The sequence below is a fragment of the Netta rufina genome (assembly GCF_964035555.1).
Source record: "Netta rufina genome assembly, chromosome: 9".
Taxonomy (NCBI): Eukaryota; Metazoa; Chordata; class Aves; order Anseriformes; family Anatidae; genus Netta; species Netta rufina.
Window position 1 is genome coordinate 14,877,048 of NC_140132.1, and position 16,896 is coordinate 14,893,943.

A 16,896-nucleotide genomic window follows, 5' to 3' on the forward strand; every position below is an offset into this window, starting at 1 on the left:
TAACTGGGTCTGTAGTGCCTTTATTAACCATCCACAGGGAGCTGCTGAAACCCTTTGGGAAGGCCTGGGCAGCTTCTGGATGAGAGGATGGTCTGAGCCCAGCTGATGCTGGGGGCAGTGGGGATGGTACCCCAGAAAGCAGCCATGCTCCAACGCACCTGATAGTGAGGAAGAAGTGGCTGTGCTCCTATTCCTTCATATCTGCAGCCTGCCGTGTTACCAAAACAAAGTGGAAAGAGGACCCTAGAAATAGGCTTAAATATTATAAAATTGGGAGGAGGACTTAGTCATCTGGCTATTATTAAAATACCTAAGAAGCAGACAGATTCCTCCACCCCACTTCCCTGAGTTACGTGGGAGCTGTGGAAGTTGCATTTAGCTTGAATGAAATGCTGGAGTACTTTAATTTTTATTTGTTTTTAATGCGTGAAGTTGTTCTGATACCATTTACATGTGCAGTGGCTGGAAGCCTAATCTGTGGATACTTTGAGTATTGACCTGCATGCAACTGTTTCATTCTTAGTTCATTTAGAGTCCTGAAAAAAAAAAAAAAGAAAAAAAAACTTTTTAAAAGCCTTTTTTCAAAAGGCTTAGCTTACTGCAAGATTTTTCTTATCTGCTCTTATCTTTCCCTCTCTATCTACTCAGCTGTTCAAATCCTGTTTGAATTGCATTCATTTCTAATACGCCATAAAACTTGATATGCAAAATCTAGTTATTTAGGAGAATTGCAGAAACTATTTTAGTCTGTGTCTTTTGACCTGTAAATGAGATAACATGATTAATTTTTACATGCAAAGTTTGGTGTTTATTAGCATGGTAAAAGGCAAACTGACAATGAAAAATATTCCTGATGGGTGTAATAATTAATGCTTTCACTCAAAGTATAAAGATTTTAATAATGCTGTTATGCTAAGATGACTGAAGAAAGCATTTACTATTTTTCTGTCAGTGATAAACAGATGTTTCCTTTTTTTATTAGCTCCTATATCCCTCCTTGCTTTTTCTAAGTGTTCTTTGTACTCAATAAGAGTAGAAATCATTGAGCTAATTCATTGAGTTTCTGCTCCTGGGTACCAGGTTTGGATGAACCTTATGATTTGATATTTATGCGGTATACACACTGAAAGCTCCAGCTTTTTCTTGAGATTAAATTAAACTCTTTACAGTGTCGTCATGTTTCAGAAGAGATCTTGTGGCTTGAGATGATGGCTGTTTGCTCAATAGCGTGGAGGCCTGGGAGCAATATTGCAGTGTCTTGTGCATGTATCAGGATGTGTACTTCCAGAAGTAAGGCATTTTGTTCATTATTTTTAATAGCATGTGCAAAACAGATCAGGAAAGTATGGAATAGTATTTCTAACCTGGAAATCTGTTTCTCTTAAGCCAGGCAGCTTTTTTCATCCCTTTGTTGAAACGTGATACAGATGGACTTTATTTGCCATCAGTCTTGAATAGGTAAGGTTAGTTCGCTGAGAATGGTTGCTTGGGAGATTTATGAAGAAAAGTCAGAAGTGCTGAATGATTTATTGGCATAATGAGGGAAAGTCCTTGCTTCTCAGTCACTAAGAATATATTATTAATGCAAAAACACTTTCAATTAATTTAACAGTATCTGTAAAGAGGCTGACAAGCAAGAATGCTTCATCAGGAAGAATGAAGCATTTCTGGTTATTAAGTTTCTTACGCCATGCATGCTCCAGTGTGAAGTACCATTGCTGATTTTCTTTTTCTCCAAGTTCAGCAAGTCAAGGGTTATTGGTAGGATGGGTGTGCTCAAGACCCATGATAATCATTCCTCAGGCATACATTAAACTAGAGACCTTCTTGAGGTCTCTTCCAGCTGATGCTGATTTCTGACATGATCCTTCTGAGGAGTTTGAACCTCAACTCTGGTTCTGAATTCATCGTCCACTCAGCTACTTATCCATATCCTCGTTTCATAGCCGAGTGTTTATCACTGCCTGGACATTGAAGATCTGGCTCCAGGCATTGCAGCTGCAACTTGGCTGTGATCTATACACTGGGGGGAAAATTACAGGTGGATATGTCAAATCTTACATGAAATTCAGCAGGAGAATAATCTTCTGCCTTGAAGGACAGCCCTCAGAACTTCCTTCTTTACTGATGGGCAGTCCTGAATGTGTATTTTGGGAGAGGAGAGAGCTTCAGCGGGTGTGAAACTTGCCTGACCTTCAGTTAGGAACATGTCACAGCTGTGGCTTTAGAATGCCAAGAAACAAACACAAAACATCAAATATTGCAAATGGCCAGAATTACTCAGTTTCATCTCAGGTAATCTTTGAGGCTCAGTTTGGTTTTCTGAAACTTTGCCTAGAAAAAGCCGTGTGGTATGAACTTATTCTTGAGAACCCTTTCTATAATGCGGAAGTGTGCACTTTGTTGCTGCTTTAGAGTAGTCTTGTGTTCAGTTTCCTAAACTTTAGTGGTTCCAATACACCGTAAACTAGAGAAAAGTAGCAAACATATCAATAAAACCACGAAAAAAAGGGCAGAATCCAGCACCTTCTAGTGTATGGAGGGGGGGGGGGAAACTTATGTAAAAGTTATGTAAAAGAAAACTTGATTTCCTAATTTGATACTAACAAGCCATGCAGCTTAACTGGGTTGACAGCAGAATAAGCTTCCTCAGCAAGACCTGCTTTCTGTAACACTTTGAGCATATTTGATCTCTTTTGAAGGCTGAAGCTGAGCTTTTCAGATATCTTCTGGCCTTCAATTCGTATTTCCTTTTATTATCAACCAGTGAGCCTGGTGTTCTGACATTGTCTATTAACCAACGCCATACATTCCCAAATAATTGCACTGACAAAGTCAGCTGTTAATTTTTAAACTTTTTCTTCCCATCAGTGTCTCCCGGTGGAGAAATTGCATACTGTAAATCGTAGCCATTTTGTTGCCATATGAGAAGTGAGGGAGAAATCAGTGGAGAAGTTTTAAAAATTACTGTCCTGAGTCTTTTCCAGTCAAGCTTTTAAATAAAGTCCATGTGGAGCTACCCGGAGCTTGCGCTTGGAGAAGTGAATGAGCAATTTGGTCAGTAGGCAAGGGCCAGGTCTCTGCTGCCTTACCTAACTGAGAAGACAATGGAGCTAATTGCATGATTATGGGCTGGAAGACATAGTTAAATGACTTGAGCCCTTAATTATTAACTAATTAGGTAGGTTTGGAGGAAACTTTTTTTCATAGTGTTTCAAGGGAATGTTAAAATACAAAGCAGCTGATTTACTTCTGATTTCCTTCCTGCTGCTTTGAGGGCAAATAGTTTGCCTTATTGGTTGAAATTATATTGCTTTGAGGATTTTGTTAGCAACTGCTATTAAAATCACTATGTGCTGTCTTCAGAAGTCAGAATATTCACCCCATCTTAGAAATGACTATGAAGTACACCTATAACAAGTGGCTATGTACTGAGACACCTCTTTCCCATGCTTCTGAACATAGCACCAGGTATCCAGATCTACCTGCCAATTTCACTTACACGATTCATCTCTCAGTAACATGAGTTTGAGGCTTTCCTACCTAAACTGTATTTATGGTGTGTTTTCCCAAAAATAAAATAAAATGCAGCATCCAGTAATAGCAAGACTTGTACCAAAAACAGCTAAGATTAAACTTTCCACCCCCTTTGATTAAAAGGTTCCCAGAAATAGTGAGGACAGGTCTGACATACTGCAGCAATGCAAGAATGCAGCCGTGGGAAGTATGCAAGGACAGAACAGACTGTTTAAAAACCTAATTGTTATTTATAGTAAGAAAATACTGATTTTGGTGAAGTTGCCCCTTCTGTGCACACTCTGAGGACGGTGACAGCAGAATGAAGTGCAGAATTTAGCCTCGTGTTGTACTGCCTGTGAAATGGGGAGCAGGGAACTGGGGCTGAAGCTGAGCTTTGCATGCCCAAGGGTCTTCTAGTGCAAGTAATGCTTTGAGCTGTGCAAGTCAAACGGTGGCAATTTTTAGATTGATGGGCTGTTACAGCTGTACTTCTATACATATACAACCATACAGGGTTCCTCTTTTATTTAAAGGTTTTCAGGAATAATCTGGAAGGGTCTTGCTGAATCCCAGCACTGTTAAAGCTGGCATCACCACCACTGAAACAAGTTTATGCTCACCTGGACATTGGGTTTATACTCCAGTAACCTCAAATACAAGGCTGGTGTTGGGCTGTTTTACTGCTCTTCCTGAAGTCATTGTTATTACCCAGAAGCTGCACAGCTGTTTAGTCATCCAGGGCAAATAGAGCACGTTCTTAGTGCAGCTTTCCATCTGAACCTGGAAGTGGTTGTGGTGGGCTGTAGGCTTGGAGAAGGTCGAAAGGAACTGCCCCCCCCCCCCCCCCCCCCCAAAAAAAAAAATCAGATTTTCCAGCCTGCAGAAAACCCTCTGCTATTACTGATGGATCCTGCCTTGGACCCTATCGGTGTGTGCCAGTGCCTGAGGTGGTACGAACAAAACAACTGGTTTTCAGCCAGACACTTTCACTGGTAAGGAGGTACCATGGTAACTCTTGCTGATCTCGTGCAGGCACTGTGGATTTCATGCATTGCTTTTAAGGCCTTTCCAGGTAGAGGTACATATGGATTGTAAAGCACTATAATTAGTTTCAGTTATTTCCATAATCAGCCTTGTAGCTCTTCTATCCATTGAAGTACAGGTGTTAAGTTGTTGGGAGAAACAGTTGCTTCCAGCTATCCATTTAAGCTACCTTTTGTAAAAGTAAACAGCGGTGTTTGGGAAAGTAGGGTCATGCAGGAAATCCTGTATTTTCGTTTTCAAGTGTCTTTCAGTCCCAAATACTATGCTTTAGTTTGAATGTGTTTTGAAATTGCTTTATTAAGAAAAGGACAAGGCCCACTTAAAACAGAACAAACAAATGTTTCACTTAAAATTTAAATAATTTTTCCCTGTACAATTCCCCAGGACAGTTCAAAAGAAGTGGTTATGAGATTTTAAGTATTATAATTGACTATATCAGGTATTTCCATGCATACCTCAGCTACAAATGTTCTGCCAGCACTCTGTCAGTGGTTACTGGCTCAAACGCTTATCGAGGCCCCGTGAAACCGGTTAGCTCCATGAAGATGGCTGCTCTGGCCTTACCTGGATGGATTATTTTGTAGCTTTATGAAGAAGTATCACTCAAAACAGATCACTGTCTTGATCTGCGAGCCACATGCCTTTTGCCCCCATGTCCTGGAATAGCCCCAGTTGGCACCAGTAGCTATGAGCTCTGTGTATGTGTAGTGGTGTTGCGGGGTCCCAGAACCAGTGACCATGGTGGCTATCAGCCAGTGGCTGCTGAACGTCACGAGTCTAAGGAATTGCAGCTTGTGCATCTCCTAGAGGAAAAATGCAATCAAATTGTCTCTAATTATGCCCCCAGATGATGACAGAGCAATACAGAAATAGAAGAGTATGGACAGTGAACTCGGTTCTTGCTGTAAGACAAACCTGGATGGGTCTGGTGTCGGACAGTTCATTTTGCTGAAAGACACGTTGGGCTGCCCGCTCTGTTCCTGGAGGGGCTGGTTGCAACTGCACAAGGCAATAAATCAGTTGCTGCTCCTCCAGGAAAGAAACCCCTTGGCTCTCAGCTCAGCCCCTGCTGGCAAAAAAGTGTGGAGATTGGGAGCCAGGCTTCCACCCAGCTGTGCCAAGTCCTGGACACCAGCTTGTAAATCACCTGGGTTCAGCCCCTGATGTCAGTGCTCTGCAGGAGGGAGAAAGGCCACTAAACCACTGGTTTACAGAAGTTTTTGTGTGTGGGGACAGAATGCATGGTGTGTCAGTCTGGGTTTGTAATAAATGGGATGTCGGTGCCTGGGCAGTACTGTTTGGGCATGCTTTAGGGCATGTCTTCAGTACCTATGCAGAACTTTATATTAGGAAGCTAGTGTGGTTTTTAGCACTTTACCCTGCTGATCTGAGACCTCACTTGGGTGGGATGTGCCATTGGGCACTGGTTGGATCCAGATCCTGATGTGGTGGTGTTGGCCAGAGGGCTTGGGGACTTTGGAAAGGGGATTTGGGGCTGGTATGGGAGTAGAAGGTATGAAGCAGTAGGACTCCAGGCTTGAATCCTCCCTCTGAATTTTCATGTTGCATTGACATCACTTTTAAACCCTGTCTGGTTTGCTGCTGAGAAATCACTGGGGTAACAGCATGGTCTGGGAGTATGAATGGCTGTATCCACACTGGGCTGGTCCTCAGGAGAGTGGAAGTTCATTAGATTCAGGGGTCAGCTGATGCTTGCACCTGAGAATGAGAGTGATGAGATGTCCAAAAGCAAATTGCCTGATGTGGTGAAGGCAGGAAAGTGGCGGGGGTGGATGTACGCAAGTGGAGCTGTTTGGGAGTATGAGCAGACTGCTGGAAGCTGGGACTGAGATCTTGTTTTCTGCTGGTTGTCCTAAAGGTTTGGAGGTGTTTCACCACTAGAACATGCTTTTGCCTGGGCTGCTGGTGCTGTCAGCTCCTCCCTCTTGTTCTGACTTCATGGCTCAGCAATGCCCTGAGACAGCCGAGGTTACAGGATGCATCCCACACCAGCTGCTCTCATGGCTAGCAGTTAGTGTGGCAGTTCTCTGTTCTGTGGATATGGGTCTGTTTTTCAGCAGTTCAGCAACGAATAGAGGAGTGGTGTTTAATAACAGAAGGTAAAAGCATAGTGTCAGGCCCAGCGATATACAGGACATACACACTTGTGCTGCAGCATCCTAAATGGTGGTCAAAGATTGTAGAAGGATCAGAGCCCCCCTGACCTGCTTGGTAGGACAGGCAAGGATGACAGGAAACCTCTGTTCTGTTATCTATTCAAGGTGATTGTTGTAACATGTTCTGTTCTCATTTTTTCCTCTGAGTTGTTGTCATGCCTGTACCTTGAAGGCAGGCAGGTTGTGGTAATGTCTCTCCTGTGCCTCAGACAAAGCACCGATCTTGCCCTTAGTAAAGATGGTGTTGCAGAAGGCACTGTAAAAAAAAATTCAGGTCTAGAACTGCTTCTTTAACAGTGGGCTGTAACCCAAAGACAGACATCCTTATGGAAATAAAGATGAACAGACCTAAGTAGTGGTCCAAGTAATTCTCATGTTTTTGTTATAATTGCTAATCAGCTGGCACGTCATAACATCTTTCTCCTCCTATGCTGTCAACTCCAATAACTGCTTTACAATCTTATATTTATTGTGGTGGCAGAAGTTGGGGATTCCATAACTATGGCTGATTTGCCACAAGACCTGGTTGGATGGATGTTACCTTGAACAGTAAATGAAGTTGTATGTGTGATCTAATGCCAGTGTGCATCACTGCCCGCTTCATGTCTTACACTGAATGGTGTGATATTTCTATGAGCTCTAATTGCAAGACTGTTCCACTTGCGTTTGCATCATTTTGCAGGATACAACAGACTTCTGTCTGAAAGATAATCCCGGTTTTCCTTCTGATAAGGCCTGCTTCATATGCACTTTCTGGTGGAAACTAAATCCTTCAGTATAAGAGAGATTTTGCTTCTGTAATACACTTCATATTTTAAAATACAAGAGCATATTTATAGAGCTACAAAAATGTTATTAATCTTGCATATAATCTGCTGTTTAATTTTAAAATGTACAAATGTTGTATAGAATTATTACAGTAACCTTGTTTTATGAAGTTTAAAAGTGTAGTTAGCTTGAAGTAATAATCTGTAAAGTTTCCATGCACAGTAAATCTCACTCTTCATGCAGGAAAAGATCTTCAAAGACAAATATTTGCAGTAATGGAAAAGGCAACAAGGAGGAATAGTGTCAAAGAACATTGTTCTTTATATAATTGTTTCTATTCTTTTCCTTACGGATCTTCACTCAAGGTGAATGCCCAGGGATGTGTGTGAATGCGTGCTTCAGCTGTCTGGTCCCGATCACCTTTTTATGATGGAAGGGATTGGGAACTTTGAATGACAGAATTTAGAAGAGTTTGAGATCTCAGGTAGTAGCTTGCTTGGTTTTGTTGGTGCCAGATGCATTTGGGACTGCTCCAGGGAGATCAGCAAGTCTGTCTCATTGGACCCTGCCAGGGGCACGCCACTTGGGTCTTGGTTTCATCCTGTGCAGAAGGAGTGAGAACTACTGCTGAACCAGAGCGTGACAAGTTTTGCTTCTCAAAGATGTGTTCTGTGTGTCCCATAGGCAAAAAGGGGACTCAGTGGCTCTAGTCCCAGTCTTTTTTCTTTGTCTGGAAGCAGGAGATGCTTTTGTAATATCTGACCTTGATCCAACCTTTCTCAGCAGCTGCTGCTGAACTCAGGGTGAAGGTACCTATATGCTGCTGGCTTCTGGGTAGCTGTGCATGTGGGAGGGTGTTGTGACAGCGTGGGACTGGTGGCATTTCAATCCCTAGTTAGAGATACTCATGGAAAAGCTTGCATCCACCACTGAAGAAGCCCAAGTCAATAAGCATCTGTATCAGTGAGTGCTTATTTGGTCCCTGTCACTATTTCTTTCCCTATTTGTACATTTGTATTTACATCGCTGGTACTTAAACGCACCCATAGTGCTGTAAAGTTGCTATTGCCTGTTCAAATAATGCAGCCATTTCACTTTCTCTGAAATTGTTCCATGTTGTTCTTTTGCAATGCCCAGCCAGGAGCCATCAGTGGCAGCTCCTTGTGGTGACAGAAAGCTTTTGGAGTAACGAGGCTCATCTTGTGTACAGCAAGGGACCCAGCAGCCAGTTAGAAACATTAGGCTACTTAAAGCCAAGGCCTTTCAAACCTGGTTTGGACTTGAGTGACGTTCAGAATATCCATCTTCCGGGAAGTTTGTGTTCCAACATCTTTTTTGCTGAGACAAAAAAAGAACGTGGAAAATTCATGGGACATAAAAGAATCAGTTCAGCAGCATTGAATTATTTTGTTTTGATGTGTCTGTTCAAAATGAGCTCAACATCTAAAGCATGTTCAGGTGATGTATGATAATATGAAAGTTATTTTTTGCCAAAAGAACCGAAATGCTTCACTTTCATCGACATCAGTATTTTCTCATAGTGACGTATGGTTTCAGGAGCTGAGTCTGGCAGCTGGGCTCCCCTCTTTCCTCCCATCAAGCTGGTCCAGCAGATGAAAAACTCCAGCACTTCATAACCTGCAGCACTAGGTTGGGTATCGGTGCCACAAACCAGAAGCCCTGAGCATTGCTGGTGTTACAGAGGGAAATGAGGCGCTGGGCAGGAGCAGCTTGCTAAAGGTCACCCGCCAAAGTGAAAGGATGAGTTCTAACAACTTGCAATGAAACACCTTCTCAGGTGTTACATGAGGAAATTCATATGCTTAATGAAAGGCAGACTGCATTGCTTTGTGGAATTTGTAATTCTCCAGGGATTTTCACTCAGAGCAGAGGCATGAGACACATTTTTTCCTTGAAGCAGTGTGCTAGTAGGGGAAGGCAGCTGGATTTATTGAAGATCTTTTTCAAATATTTTGGGTCAGTTCAACATGGCAGAGTGCTCTTAGTGGCCCCATGTCAGATACCTCACTGCAGTTACCCTGGTGAGACTGTCTCAGTGTTGAAAATGCAGATTTTTAGAATTTTTCCCCATTATGCAGAGAAAAAAAAAAAAACACAAAACAATTCTCAATGGTGGTAATGAAGGAAGCCTGGGGGTTTGAGGAAGCATCTGTGGACCTGGTTCACAAGGAGATGATTTCTCTCAGAGTACTATGTTGTTGCCCTCCTTTGGCATAGAGAAACAGTGGGAAGGTCAGCTTAGAGCAGCAGTAAGTGACGCAGTATTTATGCCCACTTCCAGTGCTTATTACTCCTGGGGTTTGAGGAGCTTTGAGGAAATTAAATGCTTTTCGCTATTGACCCAGGTATGTAAATATCCTAGTGTATGTATAGACAGATATTAGAGGTATCAGTTCTCATCTTACATGAAGATTTTTTGCAGAGTTAAGAGAAAGCTGGGTCTCGCAGGTGTACGCTTCCTTCCTCCACCTGCCAGCATCCTATTTGTCCTCAGAGAATACTATGGTCCTAATAAATAGGTACTGTGGTCCTAATAAATAGGAGCTGAATGCCTTGCTGCAGGGCTGTTGGCTGCCTCGTGCCATCAGCCTGCCCAAAGGAGTACCACTGACACAGAAGAGGAGTGTGCTGAGGACAGTGCTGCCCTTGTTTGGGGTGGCGAGGGACGGGAGTTGTGTTCTGAGGCATAACCAAACCTTCAAAGCCAGCCTTTGAATTCCAACTTCAAAAAAAGTTACCGGCAGGAAAACCAGGGAGTCCAGAGGAACAGTTGCATAACTCACTCAAATGTGTATTTTTCCTAGAGGTGGTTGTGAGCTGTGCAGTGGTTTAGAGGTGTGTGCGTGTTCTTGTGGATGGGTTTTTCATGTTATAGGAGCTGGGGTACCAAGCAGTTACTGGAAATGGAAGTGTGCAGAAGTATTTCAGTGTAAGTGACATCACTACATCACTGTTTGTAATAGGGAAAGATATATAAGTACCTAGTGGTTATCTCTGGCCTTACCTGTATAGCGATACACTTTGTAAAAAGAAAAGAAGCTGGGGGATCAGGAAAGCAGTATTATGAAGCAGAGTAACTTAATACTTCTTGAGAAAGCCATTCTGAAAATAAGATACATCTGGGCAGTGTTGGGTTTTGTTTTTATTCTAAACTCAGAATGCTTGCTCTCAGTGTTTCAATGTCTCATGGTTGATTGCTCTGTATGGAAGGTGGATATTTTTCAAAGATGTCTGCTTAGTGTTCACTGTATCAGGGAAGGTCTAATCACTGCTTGGATAATACTGAAAAGCAGCAAATGAGAAAACACTTCTCAACAGTTGGAGGAAAAGAATCAAGATAAAGACCTCTATAGTGCATCCTTCTCCAAGAAGCAGTGTGTTGCAGAAGAAATTCACTAAGTTTGCGAAAATCTGTCCCTCTGGCTGATTTTCTTGAAGCAATGCACCCAGCTGACAGGCTGTTTCTTACTTAAGTCCAAAAATTTGGGAAGGCTACATTATATGTGGAAACTAGTCAGAAATCAAAGGTGGGCATGAGAACACTAGTACATTTTTTTCCTTGTATGAACCACAGCTTGGTAGGTCAGCAGGTATTAATTTAAGCTCTGTATGATTGCCCTTGTGGTGGTATCTTAAAACCAAAGGGCAGCACTCCACTTTGAGCGTGGATGGCGGCCCCTTCTCCAGAGGAATGGATGGAAACAACCCCAAGATAAACATGCTTCAGGCTGAACTACATGAGGCAGGATGATCCTGGTGCTGCAGAGCTCACTGTGCTAGCCACCCCCAGCAGGGGTGGGAGCACTGGGTTGTCTCCGAGGTGCTGGAACAGCTCCAGCTGCTGCCTCTCCAGCAGAAGTGAGTTGTGGTGCAGATGGAGGCTGAGATGCTGGATGGCTTTTAGAGTCACACCAGTGTTACAGCTTAGCTTGCTTTTGCACTTCATTCTCATGCTTGGTCTTGCATATGAAACATTACATGTAGCTATTCATATGTTCGCCAGGCCTTCTCTGAAGCTCAGCCAACAAGATATTAATGGATATTTGTCATTGATAAATCCCTTCCTCTGGTTACTTGGGTTTATTGATTTATTTTGAACCACTGCATATTAGCGTATTACATGGCAGAATTCTATTGAGAGGTTTCTGATAGATGTGAAGGTTCCCTCTGTTCGATTCATTGTCACTGGAGGTGTCACTTGGTTATCCCTATCTCTGTGTAGTCTACAGAGGTTTCTTCCCAACTCTGGCTTTATCAAGCTGTGGGAACAGCCTGGCTTGCTTTGGGACAGTCACCCCTTTGGATGTTCCAAGCAGACCTGAAAGTTCCTGACCCAAACCAAACTGAGTTGAGGTTTATGACCAGTGGAAGGGACACTTTCTTTCCTCTCAGGGCAGCAGTGCTCATAAGGTTTTTATGCATGTAGCCTTTTCTCTAAGAAAAGTAAACCCTATCTGAATGTCCTGTGGATTTTTTGGGGTGTTTCTGTTAAAAAGTGCTTGGGTTTGACTGCAGAGGGGGCATCAATGCTTGGTTGCAAGGGACAGAAGTGACTGCAGAGATCAGAGTGTGGCAAGGTCAGGCAGACCAGGCTTAATGGCACACAAGTTGTTGCAGCTAACAGAAGGCTGGACAAACCACAAGATGTGAATGTGGTGCTGTGCAGCTCAGCAGCTGCCCTCGAATGGGTTTGGTCAGCAGTGTTTTAGCAATGATTTTCTGGACATTCTTAAGGTAACTGGGGAAAGAGCAAGGTCAAAACCTTGCTTTGGGTCTACATTATCTGTAAGTCTTGTATGCACTCATCTTGAATCCTTAGATTCTTTAGGGAACCCAGATGAATACCTTAAGGAGAGTGGGGCTAATCATTTAGGAGGAGCCCTAGCTAAGGCAAACATGTATTTTAAGGAGTGCATAAAATGTCTGCTGCAGCAAGGAGCTTGCCCAAGACACCCCGATGGGTGCTGAGTTCCAGTAATTTTCACATGGATCTGATGAGATTGCTTGGGTTAGCTGCAGGATGCAGTAGGATGCAATCAAAGAAATTACCAAATCATTGTCCTACAGAATATGAATCTATGAAAGCCTGTTCTCCAACTAAGCACTTTGGAGAAGTTTTAATGTGGATCTGAACACCGTCTTGGCACTGTGTGCATGTTTATGCTTTTGCACCCCACGGATTCTCATTTGCCAAATAAATTAGTCTCCCACAGATGACTCTTTGGAAAATGCAGTCATCCATGAGCGGTCAGAACCAGCCAAAGATGCCCTGAAATAGGAGAAATCTGTCCTCGTTGTTCTTGGACTCCTCTGAGCTTCTCCTCAAACTTTGTCCTGTGCTGGGGAGTCCCAAGGACTGGGGTGTAGCATTATTGGTGGTGAAAGGTTGGCATCAAAGGTAATAATCTTTTAATTGAGTTATTAATTGCAGATCAGGCTCAGACACTATGGAAGAGTAATTGGCTTACCTTGATCTGATCCCATAGCAGTCTGTGTTCCTGCATTCGTTACTGCTGGTGCCCAACCAGACAGTGGGTTGGGTAATGAAGGGAGCTGGGATGGGTGAGCAGCACCCAGGGGCAGTGCCTACTGACTTCAGTCTTGGGTGCTGCTGCTCAGCCAGGCTTTGCCAGCACAGGATTAATGTGTTTAGAGGCGTTGGATTGCCAGGTGTAGCTGTTGGTGAGCCTGTGCAGCTCTGGTTTAGCCAATGGATGTCAGGACAGGCAGTCCCCGTGTAGCTGCAGGGAGGGATATAGGAGGAGGCTAGGGAAATGTGATCAGCCAGTGTGCAAGCTGCTGATTCCCTGGTCTGAGCTCCCAAAATAAGCCTGAAGTCTATTTTTTCTGCTCTGAAAGAATAAATTTCCCTGGAAATTAACATGGTTCTGCTGCTATTCCAGCACCTCAAGTGGGATGGAGGCTGTGATGTTCCATGCCCTGGAGAGCCGTTACTTCAGCAATGTGCTGGGACCCTGCAGTTACGCTTTTCCCCTTTGTATCAGCAGCCTCTGCCTCAGCCGTGTTTCAGTTCGAAGCAGTGAGGCTTTGATGGCAAACAGCTCTGCTTTCAGGGCAGTGTGAGAGAAGGGAACTGCATTGTGCTTTGGCTGGAGGAGGGGAGGGCAGGACTGGGGCTCTGTGTGTCTGTATTTTCACAGCACCGAGCCCAAATGTAACTTAATGGGACAGATTTGCAAATTCACACCTGCAAATCCTGCCTTCCTGGGGTTTTCATGCGCAAGCATTTTATCCGGGCCCCAGAGAGCAGCCTGCACCTGTTCCATCTCGTGGTGAGACGGGCAGCTCAGATCCCTTGGCAGCTTGATCTCAGTGGCAAGGAACACCTTACCCTGCAGCACCGGCCTCTTTTAGGGGTGGGGAGGCTCGCCCAGGTGAGCAGGGGCCAAAGCACAGCCATGCCCCTCTGTGCTCACTGCTAATGCTGTCACAGCACAAGAGCAATAGAATATGTATGTAGCACCGCTGTAGCCTAAGCCCACAGATCTCCAGGCAGTCAAGAAAAGCCTTTTTTGCTGGTGCCTTCATGAAAAATGTTGAGGAGCTGTGCTGCTCGCTGCCCACGAATCTGGCCTTGTTTCTGCTCTTTCCTACCCGCAGTTCGTGCGTTGCATTTTTCCTGAGACAAGAAGCTCAGGCTCCCATAACCATGGAAACCTGGTTTGTCTTCCCTAATAGCTTCAGATGTACTTAACATCTGTCCACTCGGGAAAAGGAAGGCTGCAAGCTACAGGTTAGTTGTCTGCACCTTTGGGGATGCTGAAGGCAAAACCCCTGAGCCCCCTGAGCATGCTCCTGGCCCACCAGAATTGAAGCAGCAGTGCGGAGGTGATGCCTGTGGGGCTTATGAAGTTCTGTCAGACAGGAGGGGAAAGTGGGGAGCGAAGGAAGGCTCTCTGGAGAAGCAGGAAGGTGCTATGAACTGAGTAAGGAAATGGTGCATTTTGGTTGTCTTGTTCTGTGTGTGTTGGCTTGGCATGCTGGGCACGCGGAGCTTTGTTGTGATTTTTAGTTAATGCTTTAAAATAAAACAGCTATTTTCCATTTTGGGTTAGCAACCCTTTAAATAGCTTGTAGTAGGGGAAGAAATCTGGATAGAAGCCTGTGAGCATCAAATAAGCTTTGGGATGGGCCTCTCTTGCTTTGACAACTGCGTGTGTCTCCGTACAGCTCCGTGCTTAGTACTGAAAGAGCGATTGCTGATAACTGTGTCCCAGGGCTGGAACCTGGTGTCAGACCTGTTAATGGGGGGGGAAATGTCTTAGGCTTTAAAAACTGATTCAGGAGGGCTCTTTCTGCTGTGTTTTGGTGTAGATGTGCACACATCTCCTCTATGGGCTGACTTAAACTTTCCTCTTTGCTGTTCAAAGCTAGGTACGTCAAACAGAAGCTGAGCACAGTCACACCACTGAGCTCCATGCTTGCAGGAGAAGCCCTTGGGCATCACAGGGGCTGCTCAAGGCTTTATCCCCTTCCTGAGTCAGGTGTGGTGCAAGCTTTGGGCAATGCGTGGGGAAGCAGTGCCTTCCCTCACCAGGGCAGAGTTTGGTGCAGTGGCCTGTGCCAAGGTGTTTGCGAACTGGGGCAGAAGCAGAACCAGAAGCAGCCTTGGCCGCGGGCAAATCCCAGCCTCTGTTTGTGAAACGGAAGTGCCAATGTTTCCCTGTGGATGCTGTAAAGCTTACTGTTCATGAAATGTTCTGGACTTTGGGCTGGTACCTGCTGTATATGGCGCTTATAAAAGTCCCAAAATGCCTTCATTGGCACAGCAGGTGCGTGGAAGCACCAGCATCTTCACAATGTGAGGTATGCAGAGATGCTGGAAATGCTCACAAGTAAAAATCAGAATGTTTCTAAACCAAGCCTCTAATACTCATCCAACATCTATCATGTGGAGGTGTTCTGAGTATGAAGAGAAGGAAAATGATAGCAGGTAAAACCCAGGGTTAAGGTTAGTGCCTGGAGAAGAAAAGCCGTTTTGGAAACGCTCCTTACTTCTGCTTAATATAGCTGTTGACATTCTGCCTCTGAGCAGAGAGCCACCCGTCTGTGTGATGGGTCCAATTTTTTGTGGACATGACAAGCATAAATCTCTGCTTTCTCCATAGCAGCCTGGAAGGAAGGGTTTTCGTGCCAGTTGCTGCAGTGTTAGAAGAAGATTGGACTAAAGCAGGGAACCATACTCCAAACTCGCCCTCTCAGTAGGAATCCTGGCCAGCACAGCCATGCAAGATGTAGCCTTACAGTAACAATATGCTTCACAGAAACAGTTCTTAGTTTTCTAGCTTCTTGAGTGGTTGGTGAGCAGAGAAACAAATGCTTGGTTCTTTGCTGTGCAAAATCCAAGTAAGGATCTGAGGAATTCGTCCTGCCTGTGTGCATCCACGTACACAGCAACTGCAGTAGGTTATTTTACTAGCAGTTAAAATCAATGTGTTTTTTTTTCTCCCCACAATTTTCTGGTATTAGATGTTTTTCTGTTCCTTCTTTACACAGACTGAAATCATCTTTGGATAGCTGGGACACAGGTATCCTGATCAGAGTCCCAGTCTCTATTTCCAACTGGGACCTGAGGAACACGTTTCTCATGTAAATTTAATCAAGGTTGCTCCTTCTAACTCAATCACAATTGAAAGGCATTTCATAACAACAACAAAATTAATACAAAAATAGTAATACAAAGGAGCCAGCTGGGAGGACTCTTTCCCATAGGGGCTTCTGGGAGCCAGCAGTTCCAGCTGTTGGCTGTGCCGGGGTGTCAGCGCACTGGGCTGTTTCAGTGCTTGACCCCGTGGTTAGAAGGCACCTTGAATGGCTCCAGGTTTGCAGCTTTGTCCTTTTTGCATCAGGGATTGCTCAGGTATTACCAAATGGCAGCTGTATTTGCCCAGTGACTATGGACTTAATTATATGTACTGTTTTATTTCTACATACCCCCCCCACACACAATGCCCATTTTTATTAATTTTGCTGCCACAGCAGCCATTTACCACACTCTGCAGCCAGTGGGGTACGCTGATGGCAAATGGTACCTGAACTATCTTTAGTAGCAAATCAGCATAATTGCAATGGTAATGCAAGTGGTGCCTCTTAGTTACCTCTGGTATTTACATTGCTACACTGCTAAGCTCATGGCTAATCGCTGCATCAATACCTAAGAGTTGAGACTGCAGCTCTGACAATATTTGCTTGATCTGGCATAAACCTTTGTGCATGTACGAGAGACACTTCTGCCCGGACGTGTACGCAGAGATGGACCTCCTCTGAGCTGTTCTGGGAGGTTTCTGTTCTTCTGAGATTCTGCTTGCACACATGGAGATAAGTGGAAGTGCTTTTGTGATGGCCA